The sequence below is a fragment of the Pollicipes pollicipes genome, unplaced genomic scaffold (genome assembly GCF_011947565.3).
Source record: "Pollicipes pollicipes isolate AB1234 unplaced genomic scaffold, Ppol_2.1 Scaffold_6052;HRSCAF=7182_pilon_pilon_pilon, whole genome shotgun sequence".
In the NCBI taxonomy this organism is placed as follows: Eukaryota; Metazoa; Arthropoda; class Thecostraca; order Pollicipedomorpha; family Pollicipedidae; genus Pollicipes; species Pollicipes pollicipes.
Window position 1 is genome coordinate 20,534,912 of NW_023596805.1, and position 17,853 is coordinate 20,552,764.

Sequence of the window (17,853 nt, forward strand, 5' to 3'; positions counted from 1 at the left end):
TCGACCGGCACACGCCACGACGCCAACTCCACCGCCGGCAGCGCCGACCCGCTCCCCCGTCCACCGGCACACGCCCACATTATTTCAGGGTATATGCGGACCTCGCCAAGCCGTACCCGCATACGATGCGTTCGTAACTCTTCTCGCCGACTCTGTGGAGCCGTGGCCAACGACGCCGCGCACCTGCACCTGCAACAACTACAGCCGCCACTGCAAATGCCGTCCCCCGGTGTCGAGCGTGACCCTCTTTACCGGCTGTCGCCAGCGGCAGGCGTGACCCCCCCGGCTGTCCGGCAGCAGCGAGCGTTACCTCGCTGTCGACGGCGCCGGCCGTCACGGCTCCCCGCCCCCGACGGCGGCGGCCGCACGCGTCTCTACCCTCTGGTCAGCAGCGGTGCGCCGGTGACATCGACAGCGCCGCTCTGGCCGCATCAGGCTGCATGGCAGCCATGTCGCCATGTGCCATGCCATGTCGCATGAGCTCGCCTCGGCGCTTATGGGCTATGGATCCCCACCAACCCCGTCCAAACGTCTTTCCGCGGGCATACATCGGCGCTGCCCATCGCTAAGCCAATGTCTCGCGCCACTGCACGACTGCCATGCATACCGCAATGCTTGTACCGCAGTTAACATGACGGCAACGCGGCTCTTCGGCGAAAAAATCGACATCAATTTTCACACTCCACTGGTGTAGAGGAAAGTGTCTGTAGGGGATACTGTAAGGTTCAGCGGCTAGGCCAAAAAGCAACATCTTTGTAAAACATGGTCCGGACAAACGAAGCAGACTCACATAAGGTTAAATGTCTTGGAAGATTGCGGTGCTGAATGCCTTGGTGCATTTGTCGAAACTTGTAACTGCTGCCATCGCTCTGACCGCCACATCGCTGGCAGAAGGCGGTGAAAGTCTTCTCACAGCCCACCTGCGCTTAACTTAAATGCTGTTTCCATGATGGGCCCTCACATCCGTAACCTGCATAATTGCACGCCTCTGCCTTTTTGCTACAGACGGAGACAGAGACAGAGACAGAGACAGAGACAGAGACAGAGACGGAGACGGAGACGGAGACGGAGACGGAGACGGAGACGGAGACGGAGACGGAGACGGAGACGGAGACGGAGACGGAGACGGAGACGGAGACGGAGACGGAGACGAGACGAGACGGAGACGGAGACGAGACGGAGACGGAGACGGAGACGGAGACGGAGAGACGGAGACGGAGACGGAGACGGAGACGGAGACGGAGACGAGACGGAGACGGAGAACGGAGACGGAGACCGGAGACGGAGAACGGAGACGGAGACGGAGACGAGACGGAGACGGAGAAAGGAGACGGAGAGAGAGAGGAGAGAGAGAGAGAGAGAGAGAGAGAGAAGAGAGAGAGATAGAGAGAGAGAGAGAGGAGATGAGAGAGAGAGAGAGAGAGAGAGAGAGAGTGAGCTCTAGTCTGTTTTGCCTGCGCCTCGCCGGGTGTGAAAAGGGACACTTTCTAGTTCCGATCCCATCTGCCTTTTCCCCGGCTCCAAACGCGCCGCTCATCACACCCCACGCCCCTCGCCGCAGCCAGCGCACGCACCGCGAGAGAGCCACGTCCGATGAGCATCCTATCTGGCGCGTCACGCAAACCTCCCCGGCAGGGAACGCATCAGCCGCCAGTCCCGGCGACAGTTGTCAGCGTTGGCCGGACATCACGCCGACTGCCTGTGACAAGCACACTGGGCATCTAACGCCACAGCCCATCAAGCCAGCGCTAATTCATGCCCGTAATTCATTCACGGGTGGCCGGCGTACCGCCCAGATGACCGCGGCGACGCGAAACAGACGGCCGCCCCTGACGAGGAAGCCGAGGCCGATCCGGCTGCCTCAGAGGCAGCCAAGGCCGTCGCTTACGAGGCAGCTGAAGCCGAGGTGGCCGCCCCTGAGGAAGCAGCTGAGGCCGAGCCGGTCGGCCGCCGGCACGAGCAGGCCAGCAGCGACAGCCGGGCAAGCTTACAGCGGCCGGGTTGAGCCGGCGCCGCCCTGGCAGCGGCCGGCGCCGCGCCCACGTCGCCCCGCTAGTGGCCTGTGCGCAGACGAGGTCGCCGGTGTTCGGCCACCACGCCCGTTGCGGTTCCCAGCGACGCGCTCTGAGCGGACGGGGCCCGTTGTTCTGCAGCGCCCGTGCATCTTGCGCGGGTGACGACTATTTGCTTCATGATGTGACAAAAGGCACCTTTACTATATACTGCTGCGATAAATTTGCGTTTCTACTGTGCCTATGTGTTACACCCCCGCTTCACAACACACCCCCTGTCCCCGACAGTCTCATGCACATGAGTTCGCCGGCGGTCCGTGAATGGCCGCTCCAGTCGCCACTGTGCTCGGCGGCAGGAAGATGGGGGGGGGGGGGGCGGATTGGCGAGCGGCGCCGCCGCCCGCCGGCCGGGCGGCGCCCAGCTCTGTAGGTGCGCTGACCTGCGGGGGCGGCCGGCCAGCCCAACCCAGCGGAGCTGATGCGTCGTAGTGGCCGGCCCACGCCCGCCGCGTCCGTGAACAGCCGACAGGCCAACAAAGGCCACTCCGAGGTGCGCCACATCCGGACAGCTCGTGCCCAGCCCATGTCGAGCCCCGGGTACACCACCCCTGCTCCGCTTACTATTATTGTTATTACACATCATTACATCACACCACAATGTTCCGGTGCCACAGTGCCCACGGACGCAATGGATGGCTTGATCGCAGCACGACAATACGTCGATCCCCAAGTTTCCACCTGACGGTTACGGTAGCGACAGCAGCCAAGTCTGCGAGCTCCGGCATCTCCAGTCTCGTCAAAGCTTGACGACATGTTGAACACACGCTCAGCTGGGGGTGAGGGAAATATGACCCCCGGATCTGTTTTCGAGAGCCCCGTTTTGGCCGCCAGTTGTAAGGCAGGGTCGCTCTGACCAGCACAGTTGCCACTTCCTTTGCATTGCGGGCTAAACAATGCCAACGTCCTTGGCGCACTTCTAATCCTCTAACATTGCAGCCTTGGAAGAGTCAGCCAACGCCCAACAGAATGCCGCCAATCAAATTAAACAAACCTCGCAGTCATTGGCTCCCTCGGGTTTCGAATGTCCTTACCTGTCCGGTTTTGGTCAGACCCCGTATCGTTACCATCTACTTTTTCCCTACACATCTGTAGTTAAAAGCCGGTGGAATCAGGGCGGTTTCCGTGAAACAGCCATGCTGACAGCAATTCAGCCGACGACGTCATTTTATACGGCGTCACACGGCGCCTAGAACGGAATGGATCCGAGACTGCCACCGACAGGCGATGAGATATTCATTAGGTTCTGCGACGGTTGATAACAACACGGTGCATAACTAGGAGCAAGCGCAGTCGTGTTATGACCGAACGCATACGGCTGTACCTGCCCGCTCCGGTGTCCGGTCGCCCCCATGCGGCGTGAAGAGGTCGCTGTCGGCGCGACCTGCCGCCGTTCAACGTCACGCGAGACGGGATATTGGACGGCGGCGGCGCCCCCGGCCCGTCCCCAGCTGCAGGTGCTCACGTTCTTACAGCGCGCGGCCAGAGCGCCGCCGTGGTGCTGCAACCCGATTGCACTTCGGAACTGGAAACTACTACGCTACACTTGCGCGCTTGAAAGCGGGCGCGCCTTTTTAAATCGCTTCCATCTCCCATCGAAACAGAAATACTTCGCTGCTTCGCTCCAACACAAAGCGAGCTGCTTCGCTCCAACACAAAGCGCCAGTCCATTTTCTGAACGCGCACTTTCCTGGCTGAAGTATCCCAGCACATGTGGAAAATATGCTGTGACAGCACAAGCGTGGCAGCTTAGGCAGCCATCGGTGCTTAAGCCGAGCACTGCAACTGAATGCAACTCCGTGTGAGCCACGCGGCGACGAACGCGATAGTCGTCCAGCCCTCCGAGCGCGCCTCCGCCGCATGCCAGTCCCGTGACAGAATGCCGTCCGTGACAGGCGAAAAACCGCCGCCCGGCATGAGGCGGCCCCTGCACGCCATCGTGCGGCGGCGGATCCCAGCTGGCGCCGGACCGGGCGCCGCACCCCGGCCGACGGCCAACAGCGGCAGCAGGGCAGGACCGGCGGCGGCGGTGACAGGGTCAGAGGGCCTGCCGGCGCACGTCTGACCGGTCACGCGGCGGCACCCGGCGCCGACGGACGCACGCAGGCGTACGGGAAGAGGCGTGCACGAGCCCCGACAGGGACGAGCACGCGGGCGAACACAGAGCACAGTCGGAGAGGCGATGAGACGAGCGTGCGGACCGGTGAGCGCTGATGACTGGGGTCGACAACCCATGATGGCGGCGGATCAGCGGCGGCGGATCACCCAGAGACCACCGGCGGATTACCCAGAGCGGATTACCGGCGGATCAGCCCAGAGCGGGCCAACAGTTTGGACGCCGGCGAGCTTCGCGGTGCCGCATTAGCCGGTTACGTGTTGCGTCATGCACCATGATGACGTCACACTCCGCCATGACGTCACCGCGACCGTGAGGACCAGCACTCGAGTCAGAGTACGGCACCGGCGCGATGGGCGCAGACCCAGCACCGGTGCGACGCCACCACCCAGCTCGGCTCGGCTCGGCTCCAGACAACCGGCCGACACAGCCTATGCGAAGCCAAATACGGACGTTGGTCAGTTCCCCCCCCCCCCCCCCCCCCCCCCCCCGGACGGCCGCTGGCACGGCCGGTATCGGCGCCCGATGTCATGCCCAGGGACAGCGCTCGGCGGCGCGGAGAGAGGTGCGCACGCACCCGCACACCACCAGCCCCCTGCAGAGGTGCAGAATGGCAGCTGGCCGCCCCGAGCTGAGCGGACGACGCGAGAGCGGCCGCCGAGACGAACGCTGCTGGCCGCGGGAGCCGCACGGACCCCGCCGGGAGGAGCGCTCCCAGCGCCGCGGGCGGAGCTGGCCCCGCCGCTGTAACGGTGACGCCACTCGGCAGCCCCCGAGCAGATGTAAATGTACGCAATCGCCGCGATCGGGAGAGCCGGACCGGTTCCGGGGGTCGGCAGCCGCGGCGGCCGGCACCAGGCCGGCGCCGACCGCCGCGCGTGCCGTGCCGAGACGGACCGCCGCCCCAGCTGATCCGGCGCCGCCGCCGGTACCCGCGCGCGGTGGCGGCTCGCCGCGCCGCTCTGCCGCGCCGCCGCGCCGCTCATCCCCAGGTCACATTCTTCCTCCCTCTGGAGACGGCGGTCGGGGCGCCGGCCCCGCCGCGTCACGCGGCGCGACGCATCCGCCCGGCTCTCCTCTCAGTAAGCCCCACCCCGCATCCGAGCCACCTGAGCAGACCGTCACGGCATGACGCCTTTTGCGGCGAGCTGCCGGACTGCACACAAACTGCCACGTGCATGCATGACAAGCCACGTTTGCACTGCCTTTTTCTGCCTCTGACGACACGACTGCCACGAAGATACTCAAAACCACAAACGTCCCCCACTAAGTCGTCTTCAATTTTGAGGAGACCTTGGTCGCATGTCACGGCACCGATTTTTCTGACACCGAAATGCCCGTCCTGAATCTGAATCGAAAACTGAATCCGAAACTGAATCGTCCTGCCCCGCCCGCACCCTCAGCCGCCGCCCGTGTTGCCCAGATCCCGAGGCCGCTGACTGCTGCGTCACGGTCGCCGGAGTTGGGCTCGGGCTCGGGCTCGGACTCGGGCCGCTCCCCCCGAGCCCCATGTTTCGCACGCGCCTCAGGCGGGGGAGTTCACACAGCGTCACCGCATTCGGGCCCCGCTGGAACGTCAGCCGGCGCTCACAGCCGGCCCGGCCGCGGGTGCAACCTCAGGCGCCCGCCGCGGCCACGCTCTCAACACCAGCACACACACATAGAGGGAATGTTAACAAAAAGGTGCATTCGAACACTGGAACCTGGTGTCCCGCGCGTAAAACGAAACCCACCCACAAGCAAGCTCGTACGATCAGCGGGACGGACCGTGAGACAGTCAGACACGGCCTTTTTGCATGCGGTGACCAGGTGGTACCCTCAAGGTCAAAATAACGCTCGCCTCCATTGACAGGAAGAACATGCAGTCTTCTACTACCCGAATACTACATTTAACATTTGAACGAACTCGGCCGTCGGTGCGAATGAAATGCCAGTCGTCATTCCCGACTTCCTTTATCTCTTCAGAAATTCAATCACCACTAACACCATCAGTAACACAGTAACAGTAATCACCACTAACACAGAAACGTGACTGGCCAGGGAGCGTTGTAAGATATTGTGAAGGGTGACCGGAAGTGAAGGAGGCCAGCTAACACCCGCGCCGCCGGCCACCGGTCCCAGCGGGCCGGCTCGGCACCGGTCGGGTCTCTGGGTCACTGGGGTCCGACCGCCTCACACGGCGAGCCAGACCGGACCGGACCGGGCAGGGCGGAGCGGCCGGCCGGCCGACGGCCGCTCCCGCTCGGCTCCTGTTGTCGCCTCAACCCGGCCGGTCTGGCTACGGTGCAGGGGGCACGGGCTGAATATGCATTGGATAAGGCAATGCACGGGAACAGGCTCTTGACAGGACTGGGTGCCGTGACGACGCTAGCCGCTAACAGACGTGTCCTTGCTGAGGCCAACGGCTGGAATGTTGAGTGGCAGTCCGGCTCAAGGCTGAGGCGGACAGTCAACCGAGCTCCTGTCGCCGGACACGGCACCAGCCCTGGGACGCCTGCACCCAGCGAACGCCAGGCATCGGGAACCACTCGCCTGATGGTGCGGCCCACCGGGGCACCGCTCACCTGGTGGTGCGCCCCACCGGGACACCACTCGCCTGGTGGTGTGGCCCACCGGGGCACCGCTCGCCTGGTGGTGCGGCCCACCGGGGCACCGCTCGCCTGGCGGTGCGGCCCACCGGGGCACCGCTCGCCTGGTGGTGTGGCCCACCGGGGCACCACTCGCCTGGTGGTGCGGCCCACCGGGGCACCGCTCGCCTGGTGGTGTGGCCCACCGGGGCACCGCTCGCCTGGTGGTGCGGCCCACCGGGGCACCGCTCGCCTGGCGGTGCGGCCCACCGGGGCACCGCTCGCCTGGTGGTGTGGCCCACCGGGGCACCACTCGCCTGCTGCCCAGCCGAGGCTCACACCTGCCGACGCACACGCCTGCCCAGCAGGCAGTCACTCCGGGCACCCCGGGCACTCCGGGCACTCAGGAGCGACGCGCGAGCCGGCGCCGGCGTCGGCCGGATGCCCTGCTCCTGCCGGCGCCGACCGTACAGCGCGGCGACGGAACAGGCCGACATAACATGAACCCAGGCAGAGCAACACTGATGCTGGCCATGAGGCAGAATACACCCGACAATAGTCACGAATATTACCCTCACAGAAATACAGCCCAGAACGCGACGACAAACTCAATAAACAAAGTGGACGCGGCGGCACGGCCCCGAGAGCACATGCTGTCCATCTATATATACTCCCCAGTGCCGTTCGGAGTATCCTCGGCAAGTCGGCTACTCTAGCCCCTGAATCACACCGCTCTTCTACCCCTCGCCTACCCGCCTACGCACGCCGATCGCACCACGCCCCCAGCCGCAGAGTGGTTGGGTCGGCGGCACCACTATGGCCGGACAGCTCAGCCGGGTCACCGACCAAGCCGGACAGCTCAGTTGGGTCACAGCACTCAGCGGTCAGTGGCCAAGGCCCTGACGCCACCTCTCGCCAAGGCACTTGCGCCACAGCGGCGTAAATCGCCCGGGCTGCCCCGCGCCGCTCCTCCGGCACGGGAGAGGGAGACGCGCGCCGGCCGCCGGCGCCGTGAAAGTCGGCGAGGTTCAAGGCGGGGTCACCACACGGCCGGCAGCGCCCCCGCCGCCGGTCCGGCGCCGGCCGCGGGCCGAGCGCTGCGACAGCGCACCGGCGGCGCGGAAGCTCGCCGCCGACGCCTGTCGGCCGGCGGGGCGCACGCGGCCACCGACGCCGCGCGCGGCCAGACCCAGATCTGTGAGGCGACGCATCGAGGTCGCCGGGTCCAAGCGTCGCGGACGGCAGTCGGCTGGCACCGAGTCGCGCTCAGCTGGACGCTGAGTCGCGCTCAGCTGGACGCTGAGTCTCGCTCAGCTGGACGCCGGGTCGCGCTCAGCTGGACGCCGGCACTGCTCGGATGAGTGCGCTCCCTCGGATATAGCTGGGTTTGGCGGTAGTTTTGTTGTCTTCAGCGTCGTCAGACCAACACCATCAGACCTTTGATTGTAAGTGAGCAATGCGCCCTGCATTTTAAAACCGGTGTAGTTTACGGAGAAAATAATTCCTTACCTTCTACTTTCCTCGAATTCTGACAAAACTATAGAAAGCTTTCTGGTCGGAGTTTGAGATTTAAATGCGAAACGCCCGAATGAAGTGCAATCATGACCATCAGCAAGCGTGACACGGTGTCACGGCCTGCAGTGGTGAGCACCGACCGTTACCGGCCTCTTTCTGATCACCTGCCGCACAAATGCAACGGCAGGAGCCCTCGCCGACACTTCGGGACGGGACGGGACGAGGCGGCGGCCCAGAGACCGACGGGCCACAGCTCCCAGGCGGCGCTCCAGCGGCGATCCGCGGCACGACAGGACGACGGCGCAGGACAGCGGCGCACGACGGCGGCGCAGGACGACGGCGCAGGACGGCGGCGCAGGACGACGGCGCAGGGCAGCGGCGCAGGACGGCGACGCAGGACAGCGGCGCAGGACGGCGGCGCAGGACGACGGCGCAGGACGACGGCGCAGGACGACGGCGCAGGACGACGGCGCAGGACGGCGGCGCAGGACGACGGCGCAGGGCAGCGGCGCAGGACGGCGGCGCAGGACGGCGGCGCGTCACCATCGGAGGCGGCGCCGCGCCGCCGGGCGCCGGCAGGACGCGGCCGCCAGCCCACGGCGGCGCGGCCGGCGCCCCGACCACCGGCGCTCCGACGCCGTGCCGTCCGCGTTCTCGCCGCCGGCCGCGTGTCAGCAGGAGCCAAGGCCGCGCAGACCGTCTCCGCGCAGCGTGACGCTACTAACGAGCAAACGCCCCGCAACAAAATGGTTGCTGTCCTTGGGGCGGGCTAACTTTCTTACAGATGCATTCTGCACACCACGAATCCCCTGAAAGGAGTACACCTACCTGCTACAAACCACTCGGGTTTACTCTGTGCGCGCGACAGTCGGCGGCAATACCTCCCACTTATAGACTGGGCTATTGTGCATTTCGATGCCTTGAAAGGCCATGCAGTGCAGCTGTCACGACGGGTAATCTCCGGCTTACGGCATACCGGCGCGTTTCCGCCGCCAGCTGGCGGTCCGGGCTGCCGCCCACCGGCCCGGACCGGCCCGGAGCGTCCCACAGCCAGCGGCTGCACCGGCCGCGCCCCGCAGGGCACCAGCCTGGGCCTGGGGCGGGCAGCCGGCCTGCCGCCGCCACAGTGACAGCTCTTGCCCAGCCCGACCAGCGGCGGCCGGCTAACGGTGCGGCGCGACGGCGCGCACCCGCCGGCCTGGCCCCGTTCCGCGGCCGAGTCTGCATTACGGTAGCGGCGCCGGCGGGCCGGCCGGGGTGGCGCGGCGCCGCCGGTCACACCGGGCCGCCGCCACAGCCGGCTCTGACCGCAGCCGCGGCCCGGCTCGCCCCTGTCGGTCAGACGCCGGCCCGGTCACGCCGGGCCGCCGCCGCAGCCGGCTCTGACCGCAGCCGCGGCCCGGCTCGCCCCTGTCGGTCAGACGCCGGCCCGGTCACACCGGGCCGCCGCCGCAGCGGCTCTGACCGCAGCCGCGGCCCGGCTCGCCCCTGTCGGTCAGACGCCGGCCCGGTCACACCGGGCCGCCGCCGCAGCCGGCTCTGACCGCAGCCGCGGCCCGGCTCGCCCCTGTCGGTCGGACGCCGGCCCGGTCACACCGGGCCGCCGCCGCAGCCGGCTCTGACCGCAGCCGCGGCCCGGCTCGCCCCTGTCGGTCGGACGCCGGCCCGGTCACGCCGGGCCGCCGCCGCAGCCGGCTCTGACCGCAGCCGCGGCCCGGCTCGCCCCTGTCGGTCAGACGCCGGCCCGGTCACGCCGGGCCGCCGCCGCAGCCGGCTCTGACCGCAGCCGCGGCCCGGCTCGCCCCTGTCGGTCAGACGCCGGCCCGGTCACGCCGGGCCGGCGCCGCAGCCGGCTCTGACCGCAGCCGCGGCCCGGCTCGCCCCTGTCGGTCAGACGCCGGCCCGGTCACGCCGGGCCGCCGCCGCAGCCGGCTCTGACCGCAGCCGCGGCCCGGCTCGCCCCTGTCGGTCAGACGCCGGCCCGGTCACGCCGGGCCGCCGCCGCAGCCGGCTCTGACCGCAGCCGCGGCCCGGCTCGCCCCTGTCGGTCAGACGCCGGCCCGGTCACGCCGGGCCGCCGCCGCAGCCGGCTCTGACCGCAGCCGCGGCCCGGCTCGCCCCTGTCGGTCAGACGCCGGCCCGGTCACGCCGGCGACCCCGCCGGCCGTCACAGGAGGAGAGCGGCCGGCGGCCGACCCGTCCCTCCTGCGACCGGAACTGAACCTCTCGCCGTCTCGGTCTCGCGGTCTCAGAAAGCATCTCAGCAGCCGGTCAACGCACGGCACAGATCTGGCCAACGTGCTCGTCTGGTCTGCCACTGACGCCACCAGACAAAGGCGACAGCGACATGCTGCTCACTGTCGCCGGCAAGACCGCACAGACAATATTTGCCGACCGGTCGACTCTTTAGTCCATCAGTCGAGCCCCCACCGCTCTCCGTCGGAGTCCTCGTCTCGCAGACCTGCCCCACGCTCTCGACCTGTTTCCCCCCCCCCTCCCCAGCCCCCGAGAATACAAACAAACAGGGTCCTAACGGACCCGACCCGGCCGGCAGCGGGCCTCGAAAACAAGGCGGCGGCAGCGGCCACACGGCTGACTCGGCGGGCTCCAGCTGCCATCACGGCACCTGAATGGCGTGCGCACACACCGGACAGGCCCGAGCCGAGCCGAGCCGAGCCGAGCCGAGCCATCGACCTGAGCTGGGCCGAGCCGACCCGACCCGAGCCAACCCGAGCCCACCCGAGTCGACCCGAGCCGACCCAAGCCGAGCCGAGCCGAGCCCACCTATGCCATTCCACACCATGCCTTACACACTCCCGAGTGTCTGTGATTGCATGTGAATGGTTGGTCAAGATGATGCCGATCACAAGGACTTTCGAGCCGACACCCACTTGATCACACGTCACCTTACAGGTTATACAACACAGATCACGGGTCAAGTGGTAACAGCCGCCCAAAACTGGGCGGGGCATGCCAGCTGAGTCACCGGCACAGCGAAAGCCGGCCGTTACTGTGCTGGGCTCGGCGGCTCTCTCCGGCTGTTACTGTGCTGGGCTCGGCGGCTCTCTCCGGCCGTTACTGTGCTGGGCTCGGCGGCTCCCTCCGGCCGTTACTGTGCTGGGCTCGGCGGCTCCCTCTGGCCGTTACCGTGCTGGGCTCGGCGGCTCTCTCTAGCCGTTACCGTGTTGGGCTCGGCGGCTCCCTCTGGCCGTTACCGTGCTGGGGCTCGGCGGCTCTCTCCAGCCGTTACCGTGCTGGGCTCGGCGGCCCTCTCTAGCCGTTACTATGCTGGGCTCGGCGGCTCCCTCCGGCCGTTACCGTGCTGGGCTCTTCTGAACTTTCTTATTCTTGACTTTCTTTCAGGGGCCATCTATGAAAACTGCGGGCCTGAGAGACCAAAGTGAGCGTGAGGGGGGGGGGGGGGGGGCACATGCGTATGGGTGCGGACAGGCGCGTAGTTTCGCAAGAGCTCTCTTAAGGGCCGAGAAGCAAAAAATGGCGCAACATGCGCCAAAATGCGCCAACAAACGGTTTCTCCACGGAATTTGGCTCGCTTTCTTCTGAGTCGAGAGCTGGGGCCCCCCAGCTAAAAAGGAAACTACCCTTAAGAGTGCGTATGGGCATGCGTATGAGTATGAGTATGGGTATGGGTATGGGTATGGGTATGGGTATGGGTATGGGTACGCGCATGCGTACGGATATGTACATGGATGGGCACGGGATGCCTTCGCGTTCGTTGATGGTCCCACCGACGCATCAACTGCGTATGACCGCGATAAACACAGCCGGATCTTCGCTCGGCGCGACGCCTCGCGCCCAGCGTGATGAGCCTGATTCGAAAACCTCATTCGACGAGCAGACCGCGAACGACGACATGGCCCAATCTCCGGGCCTGGCGTTCACCGTGTGAAGCGCTACACACGTGGCGCAGAGCCGCCTGACGCGGTCGCACATTCACCCGCACCCACGCTGGGTGGAAGGGCCGCGCAGGCTGCTGAGAACCCACACACGACTTCGGGCAAACAAACAGTGGCGTAGGGCATTTCCTGGTCGCGGTAAGGTTATTCAGTCGCTCAAGGTCAGTAACAGCCGGAGCGTAAGCCAGCAGGGGGCGCCGCACTGGAGGCAGCCAAAACGAAAGACGGAGCGAGAGAGCGAGAGAACGAGAGACTTGATCAGGCCAGATGACCCCTCAAGATCTGGACAATTCCGTAATTGCCTGAGGCAGGAGGTGGTTGACTCGGTGCCAGAGGACCTGGAGAAATTAAATTAGCACGTTGGTCCGAAACGCGCATATACGACCGTACTTCGGCATCGAATAGCAACAAACCATCAGCCGGCCACGTCGGCTGGTGGGGTGTACATAGTTTTCATACTCAAATCGCTGTCCCAGTATGCAGGAAGCAACCAAGACTCTGCTCTTCACTCTTTGCTGACGTTTCCCACTCTCCCACCTCGATCGCCCCGCAGTGTGTGTCACGCCGGAACTGCGGGGAGCCGGGCAGGGCCCGGCGAAGGCTGGCCAAGCTGGAGCAATGACAAACAGGCCACCCGGCTCCCCCAGCGAGCGCCATCGGCCAGTTCGACAACGGTCCTTGGCAATCAGCGATCCAGGAGACCGCGACAGCCAGCACCGACCAGTCTCCACTGACGGGGATCCAGGAGACCGCGACAGCCAGCGCCGACCGGTCTCTGCGGACGGGGATCAGCCGGCGCCGACAGGTCTCCGCCGACGGGGATCCAGGGGATCGCGACAGCCAGCGCCGACCGGTCTCCGCAGACAGGACTCCGCCTCACCTGGACACTCGCGGAACTCGAGCGAGGACGGGCAGCTGGTGCACTGGCGCTGGTCCAGCTGGCCACGCTGGCTGGGGTCGCTGCGGGAGCGGCGCAGGCAGCCGGCCGGGCTGGACGGCGGTGTCATGGCCAGGTCGCCGGGCGGCGTCAGCTGCCGGCGCAGCCTCAGCGCCGTCAGCTCCGAGCAGAGCAGGTCCAGGTGCTCGCGCGACAGGTACCACTCGCTGCCGTAGGCCGAGAGCGTGCTCTCGCTGGATGACTGCGTGTCGCCGCCCAGGCTGGACGGCCGCCGTTCGGTCGCGCCGCGCTCCTCGGCCGCCGCCATGCGCGGGATCTTGGGCTTCTTCTCCTTCTTGCGCCGCTTGCGGGGCTTGATGATGCGCGGTATGACCTGGCTGAGCTCGGCCGGCTCGCCGCCGCTGCTGCCGTCAGCCGGCAGCTCGCTCTCGCTGCTGGTCACCTCGTCGGTGGCGGCGCCGTAGCCCGACGACGAGCTGCTGTGCGAGCCCCAGGAGCCGGCCGGCCGCGCGCCGGCGCAGCTGTGGCGGCGGCAGCGCGGCGCCGGCGCCGGCTCGAAGCGCGCGGGCACGACGCCGTGGCCGGGCTCGTGGTGGCCCCAGCTCAGGTCGGCCGGCGGCCGGGGCCGCCGCGGCCCGCGCGCCGCGCCGTAGGCGCCGCTGCGGCCCACCGGCTCTGGGAACGGCCGCCGCGGCTGGCCATGGTGGCCGTAGCCGCCGTAGGCGGCGGCGGGGCGGCCGGCCGGCCGGCCCCCGTAGCCGTGGTTCATCGGACGCCCCTCAGCCGGGCGCGCCCATAGAGAGCGGTGAGGGGGCGGACGGGCGCGCGTCGGCGATCAGCGCCGGCCGGCTGCGGGCGCACCACTGGCGGCGTGGCGCGGCGCGGCGGGGCGCGCCGCTGCTCCACAGCCGCCGGCGCCAGCGGTCCTCAAACGCGGCGCCGCGTCAGCGCCGGTGCCCAGTAGGCCACGCTCGCCGCGGCGGCGTCACACCCGGCCACACACGCCCGCCGGGCCGGCCGACGGCAGCTGGCGTCCCACACAGGCAACGCTGCGCTCGAAGCTAACGCAGGCGATATTTGTTGACATCCGTACCGTCCGCGTGCGCCGGTGTGCGGCTGACCAGCACTGAGAACGCGCTGCAGCGACACGCAGAAAACGCTGCCCGGGTCGGCCTACTAAGAGTCATCCCCAAGTCGGTGCTTCCGCTGACCCAGTAAGCAATTCCAACGGCGAAAAATACCGACACCGAGCTTCGATCACCTGCGTTAGTCGACATGGACGTCAACCAGCGGGAGCAAACCGGAACCGACCCTGCTGTGGCATCCTTCTAGGAGCCAAGCACGGCACCCATGCGCGACGGAAATGCGTGCCAATGCCGGGCACACCGCGCCCGCACGCAGCCAGTACAAATCCCGCCTCCAGCACACTAGCGGCACGTCCTCAGTTACGCCTGCACGGATGTCACCGATGTCACCAATGGCCGTCACCAATGGCTCCGACATAGCTCTTGCAGCCCGCACGCCATCATATCAGCGTTGAAGACGGATTGTCGGCTGGCTGTCGCCAACTCGAAACGAACACCCGGGCGCCTGCCTCTCATTTGGGGAGACCAGCCTCGCTACAATGTGGGCTAATGCCGGCGGCCGGCGGCCGCCGTCCTCAGTCCTGGTCCGTCCTGCGTGATGGTCCACTGGGAAAGCAGTCCGGTCCGGCTGGTCCTGGTCCCTCCGCCCGTCGCCCGCGCCGCCCGCTGCGGCCGGGGCTCTCAAACCCAGCCGAAACGGGGCCGCCGCGCGCCCCGGGAGAAACCGGCCGCAGCGGCGGAGGCGGACGCCGGGGCCGCCCAGCTCCGCACTACCTGGAGACTTCGACAGGGAGGCCTGACAGCAGCGATCATGGCTCGCCCATCGTATGCGACTGACGAGCCGGCCGGAGAAACAGGCCCGCGATTGCACGGAGGCCGGGGAGGCGGCGCCGGCGGCCGCGGCGCACGTAGCCCGGCTTAGCGCGGTCGACGGCCATCAGCCACTGGGTCAGGACGCCGGCCGCCGCAGCAGCGGGCCCCGGCACCGGCTCGGCGGCCGGCCGCACGGACGCCGGCGGACAGCGGTGTCCGCAGCAGGGACGATAGCACCGCCACCTGACAGTGCAACTGGGCCATGCCATCCTGACGGGGAGCGCAACGCACGCCACCTCACGCCTTCCGACGACCGCCTGCGACCGTGATAGTCATGCCAGCGACCCCAGGGCCGCGGCGCAGCCGGGATTTGAACACGGAGCCCGACTTGGGAGCCGAAGGCGCTAATTGGCCGGCCGCGATGCTCCCCGGCGCATCTCGTCAGCAAGAACGGACCGCTCGCTCTCGACCACCGTCCGAGGTCCAAGTCTCAATCGACGCTTACCACTACCATTGCCCGTCATGCCGACCTGACGCGACAACTGAGCGTAGCTTTGATTCCGTCCAGATCTAAGTCAGCCCACTTGTGCGGCACGAACCAGAACGCACATTTCTTCCCCCGATACAGACAATTATTTTCTTAAGGCCGGCTACAAGCCTGGCGCCACGTAAGTTCAAGCAGGTACAGTTCACTGTTCACACCATTCAACAACACGCTCCTCGTCGGACATGAACGGCGTTGCACGGGAACTCTCAAACTAAACCGGACCAACCCGTCGAGTGGACTGACTCGGCGCCTGCTGCGCGGACACGTCCTGCGCATATCGCGCGGATGTGCCTCTGATGGTCGCGACCTACAGTTGGCCCGAGCCGTCGGCGGTCAACAAAGCCTGACCGACATTCGATCGGGAGGCCCGAAAGTCAGTCAACACCACACAGAGAACGGCAGGGGAGCGCGGCGGCCCCAGCGCCGTCGGCCGGACGTAAAGCTGCAACCGTCGGCCGGACGTGAAGGCACAACCGTCGGCCGGACGTGAAGGTACAATCGTCGGCCGGACGTGAAGGTACAACCATCGGCCGGACGTGAAGGTACAACCGTCGGCCGGGCGTGAAGGTACAACCATCGGCCGGACGTAAAGGCACAACCATCGGCCGGACGTGAAGGCACAGCCGTGGACCAGCCACGCCGCACTCCCACAGTCTGGGCCGGCCGGCCCCGAGCTGGCGCGCGGCCGCCAACGGAGAGAAGACCGGCTGGCGGCTCCGTGCCACCCCCACTTTGGCGTGCGGCGGCCGCCCCCCCCCCCCCCCTCCCCCCCCCCCCTGCTCCGTCCCATCTCTGTATAGCTGGGAGTGGCGAGTGCCCAAAGGCCAACGCTGTCCAGCAGTATCGGGACTACAGGGACGATCAAAGAAACGCCACCATCGTTGAATCAAATGCCATCGAAAAATCCCGAACCAAACACCGTGGCACCCTTGGCATCATTTTTGAAAGCCTGCGGCAGGACGGTGTATGTGGCCGTTGCATTCCAGCGACAGCAAGGACGGTTGGCGGGCGTGTGCGTGGCTTCAGGCCGTCCCCGTCGATCTTTCCAACGCGTGCACGTGGAACGTGTACCCGACACGAACCTCTCCTCTCATACGCCGCCGTTCTCACCTGGCCCGCCCCAGCCCTGTTTGCCAGGCGTGTTCGTTCGTCCGCCCCAGGTCTGCCCCGCTTCCGGCCTCCCCACCGCTGCCGGCCCCAATCTGGCCCACGCTGTTCCTTATCCCCAGCCGCGCGGCGCGCCCCAGCCCTCTCTTCCTTCCCTCTCGCCGTCCCCCTCCCCCTTCCCCTAACCGTCGTCGCTCTGCGCGCCAGTCCACTGCTGTTACCCGCCGGCACCACCCATGGGTCGGCGCGGCCCGGCGCGTGCGCCGCCCTCGCCCGCGGAGCGCCGTTTTCGGGCCACTCGGTCAGCCGGGTCCGGCCGCGCCGGCCGCAGCGGCCATCTGCCGGCCCGCTTCGCGCCGTTCTCGCCCTTACCGGCCGGTAACGGACCGGGCGGCGGCGGCGGCGGCGATGTCGTGACGGCCGGGGTTAGGCCAGCGCGTGCGCCGGCGCCGGATCAGTCGGCGAAGACAGGGCGGGCGGTCAGAGGGCAGGTCCGGCGGTCAGAGGGTACGTCGAGCACGCAGAGGACAGGTCGGGCGGTCAGAGGACAGGTCGGGCGGTCAGAGGGTAGGTCGAGCGCGCAGAGGACTGGTCGGACGGTCAGAGGACAGGTCGGGCGGTCAGAGAGTAGGTCGAGCGCGCATAGGACAGGTCGGGCGGTCAGAGGGTAGGTCGAGCGCGCAGAAGACAGGTCGGGCGGTCAGAGGGTAAGTCGAGCACGCAGAAGACAGGCCGGGCGGTCAGAGGACAGGTCGGGCGGTCCGAGCGTAAGTCGAGCGCACAGAGGATAGGCTGGTCGGTCAGAGGACAGGTCGGGCGGTCAGAGGGTAGGTCGAGCGCGCAGAGGACAGGTCGGGCGGTCAGAGGACAGGTCGGGCGGTCAGAGAGTAGGTCGAGCGCGCATAGGACAGGTCGGGCGGTCAGAGGGTAGGTCGAGCGCGCAGAGGACAGGTCGGGCGGTCAGAGGACAGATCGGGCGGTCAGAGGGTAGGTTGAGCGCACAGAGGATAGGCTGGTCGGTCAGAGGACAGGTCGGGCGGTCCGAGGGTAGGTCGAGCGCGCAGAGGATAGGCTGGTCGGTCAGAGGACAGGTCGGGCGGTCAGAGGACAGGTCGGGCGGTCAGAGGACAGGTCGGGCGGTCAGAGGACAGGTCGGGCGGTCAGAGGGTAGGTCGGGCGGTCAGAGGGTAGGTCGAGCGCGCAGAGGGCAGCCGGCCCC